This window comes from Nelusetta ayraudi, unplaced genomic scaffold (genome assembly GCF_046127955.1).
Source record: "Nelusetta ayraudi isolate G7.1 ecotype Tasmania unplaced genomic scaffold, CSIRO-AGI_Nayr_v1 ptg000006l, whole genome shotgun sequence".
In the NCBI taxonomy this organism is placed as follows: Eukaryota; Metazoa; Chordata; class Actinopteri; order Tetraodontiformes; family Monacanthidae; genus Nelusetta; species Nelusetta ayraudi.
In genome coordinates this window covers 2,570,001-2,580,000 of record NW_027466056.1, presented here as the reverse complement: position 1 = coordinate 2,580,000, position 10,000 = coordinate 2,570,001, and positions in this window count along the sequence as shown.

The following is a 10,000-nucleotide window of genomic DNA, read 5'->3' as shown; positions in this document are numbered from 1 at the left end:
TAATAATGATAATAATAACAAAGTCCTCCTGTGCGTTTCCAAAAGTTTTACACTTCGTGGTCTTATTTTGTTGGCACTTCCTGCTGCCTCGCGCTGTGCCGACGCGCAGCTGCACGCGCGCAGCCGAGCGGGATATTCCGTGCGGTTGCCACAGCGCCTCTCTCTCTCTCTCTCCCTCTCTGTCTCTCTCTTTCTCTCGCCCACGCTCCCTGCGTGACGCAAATCCGCGCGTGGGCGGACACACGGGGCGTGGGAGGCTTTCTGCACGGAATACCAAACACAGGCAGGTTCAACGCCCACGCGCGCGCACGAACACACACACACACACACACACACACACACACACACACACACACACACACACACACACACACACGAACGCGCCGAGCTGAGCTGAGACGCAGCAGTGCAGTCTGGGTTCTCACAGTTGCACGAGGAGCCTCCGCGTCACTCACCGGCGGTCGGTTTGGATCGATACCATACCGGTTCTGACGGTACCGGTTCGGTTCGGTTCAGTTCGAGACCGGAACTCAGAGGACGTCCTGTTCCTGAGAGAACTAGTTGACATGTTGCCAAGTGTTTCTGGCCCCGCGGGGCTATATTTAGACCTCCGTGTCAGACTTTTTTTTTTTGGACAAAATTTCCATTTTACACGTCGAAAGATTTCGTACCAAGTTTGAAGCACATCTTTGTTCCCGTACATGCATCTGTTAGCGAAAGATCACAGATATATGTAGATAGACTACATTAGTGAATACGATTTTTTTTTTTTTATTTCAAATTTGCTACAGGTTCCACCGTGTAAAACCGTAAAATTCTCATTTAAATATAGACAATGGAATTTGTAACGCTAAACCAGATTAAATGAATTTATTTGTCACGTGCAGCTCCTGCATGCCAATTCGACTGATGCAAGATCTAATAGCATATTCATAAAATGATTTTTTTTTTCTTTAAACCATTGGGATATAGATAGATAAAATAAATATGTAGTTACAAATTCAGGGACGATATCCTGGTGGGTGAGGGAGTATCCCAACAACGCACATACACCTTTTCAAAATAAAAGCACAGTTTACGCTACACACGGGACTGCTGGCCCTGTCATGCGTCCCATGTGGCGCGAAAACTATTATTTGCCGAGCACAAATGTGTTCATGGATCCTCTAATTAATTTCCAAAGGAGAGGGAAGGAGAGAGAGAGAGAGAGAGAGAGAGAGAGAGAGAGAGAGAGAGAGTAGAAACAAAAACGCTAAAAAAAAATAAAAATATGACAAGTACCAAAGGCAAACTGCAGATAATACTGGGATCCAAACACTTCCCTGGAGGATTATTGTGTCAACAGTGAAGATACAGTTGATGGATTTCTACTTTTTTTCCCCAGCACTTTTTAGTACTCGATGCTGCATGCATACATAAATTAATTGAACTTTCTTTTGGCCAAAAACCTGAAGCCAAATTCACACCTAAAAAAACAAACAAACAAAAAAACTAAGAGATATTTCAACAAGGACAGTGGGGTTCATCTTTGCCACGCTAATGCTGCGCAAGCCCGTACACGGACATGCTAACCCAGGCATGAGAAAACTACGGCCCGGGGGCCATATGCGGCCCAAGCTCTTTAATCCAGCCCACCAAACTCCTTGTTTCAGTTGAAGGAATTATGTTAATAGTAAGTACGTTACAAAGTAGCGCTTTTTCATTTTCAGTGTTTTAAGAGTCATTTCAACAAAGAGCTAAAGGCCGTAGAGCTTAAAAAAAGACACATATCATGTTGTAATGCTTTTGTTCATTTTCAATTGACCTTAAAGGACATGTTTCCTACATTATATCCCATAATATATTTTGTTCTCCTGTGAGGCGTGTCACCAAAACACTCCATCCATCCGCTCCTGCTCTGGACCATCTGTCAGATCTTAGAACCCATTGTGGCGCCACCAAGTCAAGAAGTTTGCCCACCCCTGTGCTGGCCCGTCCATGCGACTCTGCGAGGACAAAGTCAAAGTTGTTCGGAGGAGCCGAGGAGGCAACTTTTTTTTTTTAAATTTGAATTCCCAATTTCAAGATCATAAATCAGCCCTCCTTGCAAAGACGTCTCTGATGTGTTTTCCAAACGCACACATGGTTGCAGGTAGGCAAGGTAGAATTCCTGCCCGCCCACCTCCAGCCTCCTGATCCATGTCTGGCTGTGTGTGTGTGTGTGTGTGTGTGTGTGTGTGTGTGTGTGTCACCATGCAGATTTAACACACAGATTTACCTCCGAAGCAGACGGGGATCAAATCAAATGCAGCAAGAGGAGGGAAGTGGGTGGGGGGGTCGGGGGGGGATCTTCCTATCCTTCTTCTGACCTCCTTCCTCACCCACTTTGCCACCTACGCACACACACACACACACACACACACACACACACACACACAGGCAGGATTTGCGCCCAGGAATCAAACAACCGCGACCAAACAAGAGCAAAATTAAAACGGGAGAGTCGCCGGCAGGAAGTAGGATGTCCGCCCACGCGTTGAGGTAGGTCGACACCCAGCCTCGCCTCGCCTCGCCTGTTCCCACAAGCCCCGGAGTTTTCCAACATTTTGCACGCCCGCCCGCTACCCTCCCCCCCCCTACCCTCCACCCGCGACCCTGTCCCGTTTCCCCCCTGGAGCCTCCGTCGCCTCCTCCTCCCCGCCGACGTGATGGTTTTTGCAGAAGAGGCGAGACGTCGCCTCGATTGGATGCGGCAAAGTTGCAGAGGAGGAGACTGATTCCTTTCATTCCCACCAAAAAAAAAAACCACACAAACTGAAAAGAAAGGAAAAGAAATTAACCCCCAACACTCAAGAAATTTTGTATAGTTAAGTTTGGATTGTGAGCAGGGGGGTTGTCTGCAAAGAGTGTGATTTGATGGCGATGTGAGGTCAAAGTGCAAGAATTATTATTATTTTCCCTTTGACGTAGCAGCCTCGCTTTCAGAGAGGCTAAAAATGCTAAGCTAACTAGCCAACTACGGTTGTTTTCTGGGCTCGTTCGTTTTTTGCTACGGCTAAAATGCAGCTTGAGTGCGTTTTGGCGGCTAAAGGCTGGCGACAAACTCCAGCTTCCTTGGTGATCAGAACGCTAGCACCCTCGTTAGCGCCCGACACTAGCTGCGTTGCGCTCACTCTTTTGTTTGGCAGACTTTTTATGAGGGTTTTGGGGGGTAAAGAGTCGTAAATAAACGGGCGCCGCACGTCGACGCTAACAGAGAGAATGCGGCTAACGGCGTCTGAAGACCTGAAATCCCAGTTTAGTTTTCTCAAAACGCCCAAAACTTCCCGCCGGGGTGTCTTATCACCCCGCCGGCTCTGCGTAGGTTCACACAGCGGAGGATTTTCTTTTCTTTTTTTTGTGCGTGCGCGCGTGTGTGTGTTTTGTTTTGTTCCGCTTCCAGTCCTCCCCCCGCCCAAAAAAATGAAAAAATATAATAATGAATAAATAAGTGGCAGAAACTCCACGCACTCATCCTTTAAATGAGTCCAAAAGACATTAAAAAGCGCCGAGAGCTAAAGTGACAAGGTTCTTTTTTCTTCTGCAGCAATCTGCTTTCATGTCGCGCTGTCAATCATTGCCGGTGAGTAGGCGTCACTTTGTGTGTGTGTGTGTGTGTGCGTGCGTGCGTGTCTGTGACTGCGTGTGCGTGCGTGTGCGTGCGTGTGTGTCCTCCCCTTCCCTGGATGTATCTCATTTGGCGAGGAGCCTCTTCATATTTCACTTTTCAGGAGACGCCTGTTCGTTTAATTTCTGCGCCGTCTCTCCTCACCCTCCCCCCACCCTCCCCCCCCACTCTTCTTCTCCTCCTCCTTTATTTCCCTGCAACTTTTTCTTCCCCCACTTCCACCCCTCCCTCTCTGCTCCCCCACCCCCCACCCCCGTGCCCCCTCCCCCCTCCGGAGTAGAAACACATTTCAATGACACGCCCACGCCTGGGCCTGTCAGCCCCTCGCCCTGTCAGAGCGCCCACGCCGCTCTGCTCCCCTTCTTCCCCCCTCCCCTCCCCTTTTTCTTCCCACCAACCCACATCCTCAACACTTTGCGATCGGGAAGAAGAAGAAGAAGGAGGAGAAGAAGAAAAAACAAGAGGCAGCAGCAGCAGCAGCAGCAGCAGCAGCAGCTCTTTTTTTATCCAAGTTCTTCTGTTTTTGCGAGGAGAGGGGAAAACAACCGAAAAATAAGAAAATATGAAAAGACAAGAGGAGGGGAAGAAGGAGTCGGAGCGTCCGCTGTCCCAGTATTTAGAGCCGGGAAGAACTGTTTTAGAGGTGACTTACTTGACTTCACCCTGGCGAAAAAAATGATATGTGGTGAAAATTAAAATCAAACGAGTTGTAAAAAAAAAAGCAGTTGAGTCAAGTCTGTCTATTATAACGCACTTATTTTTTGACTTTGTGATGCCAAGTGAGGCCACGGCTCCTGCGTGTGTGTGTGAGTAGGGGCGAGAATGTGTGTGTGCGTGTGTGTGTGTGGGACTAAAGCTGGTGTGTTTGCACAGGCTCCCCGGTTAGCAGAGTCTTACTTTGTGTCTGTTGAGAAAGTGTGGGATGGTATGAGCGGCTTATGTCTGACTGAACACGTGTGTGCCTGCGTGGGCGGTGGAGTGTGTATAGGGGCGATGTGTGTGTGTGTGTGTGTGTGTGTGTGTGTGTGTGTGTGTGTGTGTGTGTGTGTGCGTGCCTGTGTCTCTGCACGCAGATTACACTCGCTGCGTGGGTGTTTTGGGCAAGGATGTGTGTGGGCGTAGCGAGCGTGGGCGGAGGTTATGTGACATACAGATAGAGACTGCAGTGTTCCTGCAGCGTGTGCATGTGTGTGTGTGTGTGTGTGCGACTGTGTGTGTGTGTGTGTGCGTTGTGCGAAACTTTACTGCAGAGTGTGGACGACTGAAACGGCTATAGGGGCCCCGGCTGCCTGCGAAATGTGCCAGCGTGGAAATGTAGCAGCAGCCTTCGCACTCCTCTGCAGCAGCTACCTTAAGCCTGAAACCCCCCACAGTCTGGGGGAGGTAGGAGGGTGCAGGGGAGGAGAATGGAGAGGTGGGAGGGTAGCCAGACGCAGGCGCGTGAAAAGCCGCCGCAAGTTGTTGCAACAAAGTTTAGAAGTCGTCATTTGGCATTTTTGCGGACCGGCAGCGCAAACCTCCAGCAGAAAAAACACGTTGATTTCGCGGAGTGAAGCTGCGCAAACAAGCTTACAATGAAAATGTTGTCAACTCTGTGGCGAGCGCCAAAAGGCGAACAGGAAGTGCTCGTCTGTCCTGCAAGCTTGCCGCTAGCTACCTAGCCTGGAATTGTCCAGGAATTGGAAAATTAAAACACGTAGGAAGCTGGTAAAACTTTAAAAAGATGAGGCCAACGGGGCGTTTCACCCGATGCTAATGCTAACAGTGGCTGCCGGCATTTCATTTTGTTTCACATTAAAGTGGAAACTGATACTTTGCAGCTAAAATCATCACAGCGAGACTGAAAGTGTCCCCAGGAAGCAAGATTTTTTTCCGCAGGAGGAAATAGAGATAACCACGCCCCAAACCCTTTTGATTGGTTCCTGCAACCTCTCTTCTTCTTTTGGGTCATCTTGCTGATTTCCCATCGAGAGTGCTACGTGTGCAACCATCAGTCACCTAGGGAAAATGAATTGCCTCGTAGTCATTTATAGTACATCATTTAGAATAATGATTAACACCTGCTGACAAAAGCAACCAACTTGGGGTTTTTTGCCAACTTTGTCATAATGGCAAGTTGTCAACACTGCAAGCGGCCAGGAAACGGAGACTTTGAAAGTCCACCTTTGGAGGTTTGGATTACACATATAAAAGACAAGCAAGCCCAAAAAAGGTGAATGGATTGCCTTGTTCTGTCCTGCTAGCTTGCTACTAGCCACCTAGCCTGGCTACGTAGCTCAAGGTGTCCAAATAGTGTAAAAATGGGAAATCGAAACACATAGAAAGCCTGTAAGAATTCAAAGACGAGGCCGACAGGGCCTTCAGCCAATGCTAATGCTAACAGCTGCTGCTGGCCTTCACTTTTGTTTCACCTGAAACTCCGTCTGCGTTGACGTGCAGCTAATAGCCACCAAAACCGAGAGAATCGACGCGTCTCCAGGAAGCAAACAGACACTAATTTCTCATTTTTTTTTATTTTGTTTCCGCCGTTGAAGACGAGCTGCACCTTTAAATCTTCCGTGGGAAGATTTCCGTGGGATTCGCCCCGTTTGGCCGCACTCAGGCCTCGGCGACTCAGCCCTCCCACGCCATCTCCGCCCCCCCTAGCCCCTGTCCGCCCCCCTCCTGCCCCTCCTCGCCCACCCAACCCTCCCCCGGCGGGCCGCTGATGACTGATGACGTTCTCTTACTGCCGCCGCCGCACGCTTGCTGCAGACAGGCTGAAACCACACACACACACACACAAACAAAGACCCACACACACACACACACACACCTCTGGCCGCGGTGCATAAGTGTGCGTGCCGCACCTCCTGCCTCATCTGGAGGTGTGATTAATCTGCGGAGCGCGTTAAGGTCACGCCGATCCGATCGCCCTTCACCCTGGCGAGGGAGGGGGAGGGGTGAAGAGCGGGGGGGAGGTGTGAAAAAAAGAAAAAAAGAGAAGGATAGAAAAGAAAAAAGAAAAGAAAAGAAAAAAACAGACGAAAAAGGAACACAGGGTGGGAATGATGAAACAATGCGGAGCTGCAAGGGTGTGAACGTGTTAGCGTTAGCGAGCAAGAAGCGGCAGAAAAATAGATAAATAAATGTGAAAAAGTTGCGGCAGCCTTTTGAAGTGGCGCCACACATTTTGCCTGATTACTGCTGTTAAGTTTTTGATCTGGAGCCAGCAGGCGGGAGCGAGAGAGAGTGAAAGAGTGAGCGAGAGAGAGAGAGAGAGAGAGAGAGAGGGAGGAAAAAACAACAGCAGCTTGGGATTAGTCCTTCTCTACCCCCCCACACACACACACGCCTACCTTTGCCAGCATAAGTCTCTGACTCAATTAGAAAAAAAAAGCATCCCTGTGCAACTTGGGGCCCTTCGTGCACAAGGACCCACGTCGGTCCGCCCACGTCCCTGCAGCGGCGGCGGCACCCAGACATCAGAACTCACGTGCACGCATGAAGACCGGCTTAGCGCTTAGCCTGCCGTTTGCAGCCTCCTGCTACAACCGACAGAGTTTCCATTCAGGACCTACGGAGAGCAAGTCGGACTGAGAGGGCGGCGCCAACACCTGGCTTGGTGGGAGGGCTTGGCCAGGTATCAGACTCTCTTTGTGACATCACAAAGGGCTTAAAACTTCCCAGACAGCGGCGGCGACCGCTTGGTATTTATTCACCGACAGGACGAAGGCTGCGTGGTGAGAAAAAACAAGACACGTTTTTTCGGAGGGAACTTTTCACCTTTGAAAGAAGGACTTTTTGGCAGTTGGAAGGTAAAAGCTGCCGCCATGAGCTTCCTTCGCGCTGCAGAGTTTCCCCGCTGAGGTTGCTGCACTTGCTGCATGCCGCCGCTGCCGCCAGCGGAGTTCACGGTGACCCGCGAGAAGAACCGAGGGACTTCCCCGCTGACATCACACTCAAATGTCACCGTATCCTGTCAGTTGAAGAAGAAGAATAAGAAGAAGAAGAAGAAGAAGAAGAAGAAGAAGAAGAATAAGAAGAAGACCACACAACAGAACTGCAGAATCTGAGCCGGCCAATGAGGAGCGGGGGTGGGAGGGGAGAGGGCGACGGCGGCGAGGGGGCACAGTCTGACGGCACTCAGGTGCGGGGCATGTAAAAAAAAAAAAAAAGCGCTGACTTTGCAGGAATTCAAAATAAGAGCGTGACAAGTGCGATTTCATCCATCAAGCCGCTCCCGACAGACACTCCCATTGGTCAGATATCCGCTCCGCTTTTTGTTTTAACACCGTCAGCTGAGAGCTTTTCAAATGCAAACTCGCAACGCCCTCCCACCATGTCCCCCTCCCTACCTCCCTCACCCTCCTGCTGTGCTTGCGGGGGCCGGAGGAGGGCCCCGGGTGAGGCCGCCCTGGCCCACGAAGGGACCTAGCCCGAGTGGGCGTCATCTATGGGGCGATTGATCACAGTCAGAGACAAAAAGCCTCCCTGTTGTCCTGTAGCAGTAGCAGTAGTAGCAGCAGCAGCAGCATCAGCAGCAACAGACTGACTTGCAAAGCACAGGCTGAAGGTGGCAGCATTCAAGGCAGAAGTGCATTCTGGGTAGTCAGAACAGATTTTTGCACATTTGTATAAGAGTGTAAAGATTTCAGGTGTGCAATTATTTCAAGTCAGTTCATCCGAACGACCAGCAGGGGGCGAGCAGCAGCAGCAGCAGCAGCAGCTACTACACTGAACCGCAGGCTAAAAGAAGTGTGACGACTGACCGAAAAGCAGAAGCAAAAGAATGAGGCGTCCTACCAATCTCGTTATTTGGAGGCAGCTCACTGAAGCAACCAGCAGGTGCTGCAGTCACATATTTCAGGGTCTATAGCTAAATCCAGCGTCACCTGTAGGCGTTTCCAGGCCGTGGACGTGGAAGCTCGTCATGTCCGCCAAGCAGTGATGCCCCCTGGAGGCCGGAGACAGTATCACATCCATAGAGGGAAAGCAAAAACAAAAAAAACAAAAAAAACAGGACGTCGGGTGTAATTAGTCTGGTTTGTGACACTCGTTCAACCCGTGGTTTCTCATCTGGCGCCAATTAGTGCCGTGATCCATCATTAGCTGCGGACCCACGCTAGCGCCCGCCGCCGCCGCCGCCGGCTCTCATTGATTCTTAATGATCAGTAATGCGCGTCCGTGCGCTTACAGGGGGCGCCGCTGTACTCTCACTCTCATCTCCATAACGAGGGCGTCCATACATGAGCCGCATATTAACGAGCCGCGGCGAGAGGTTGTTGTCTGTGTTGCATTGTTTTTTTCTCTTAACAGTAATTAATTTGTTTTAAATGGGAAACTCTTTGGAAAATAAAGCATCATATTTGGCCTCAAGAGCGACGGGACGCTCTGGGGAGGGAGTCGCCATTGTGGCCGGCGGATGAGAAATGTTCATTTTCCTCCCCTGATAATGACGCACATCGTCACCCGGAATGTGATTACGCCGATCAGAATGCCGACGAGCACGCTGCTAATGGGCTTAACATGTTTTAAATTGCGTCGCGGTGTCTGGAAACAGAGTGAAATGGAAGAAGAAGAAGAAGAAGAAGAAGAAGAAGAAGAAGAAGAAGAAGAAGCTCAAGGAAACCTTGACTTTTTTCGAACAGGCGGCTACCTGAGGAGACAAAGCTAACGTGATGGATTTGAGAAGCACAATCTGTGTTGGGCTTTGACGGCTGAGGAAGACCATTAGACTGAAGGATGAACATTTTTCTTTTAAGAGTTTTCAGTTTTTTGCTCCAGACACAAAAGCAGAGTACATGACATGAATAACCTCTGGAAAACAAGGAGAGACTTCACTGCAAACGGCTGTTCAGGGAGATTTTTCAAGATTTGTATGGATCCAGATCCAGATTCAGATATATAGATATATATTTTCCCTCTATTTTGTTTCCATTGTTTATGTTACTTCATCTATTTTATTCTTTATTCTATTTTACTGCACAGTGCTGGAGTTGTTACCATTGCATTTTACTGCTGCTGTAAATGTACATTCATGCATGTGACAAATGAAAATCTTCAAACTTAATAAAACATTCTGCAACCGGCCACCGGGGGGAGATGGGGGAAGACCCAGCGGTTTCACACTGACTCAAAGGGAATTTACCAACAGTTCATTATTGGATGTTTTTTCATCAAAAACCAAACCTAAATTGGTGCAGACTGAACTACTGTTTCTTCCAGAAATAACTCCCGGTTAGCAGAAATCTCTTACATCATTCCGAATTTAGGTCTCGCCCCAATTAAACCGTGACCGCGGCAATCAGCAACAGGTAGGAAATGCAGAAGCAGGCTGCAGCATGCCGGTATTCGCGTAGCCGTGACGGCTAT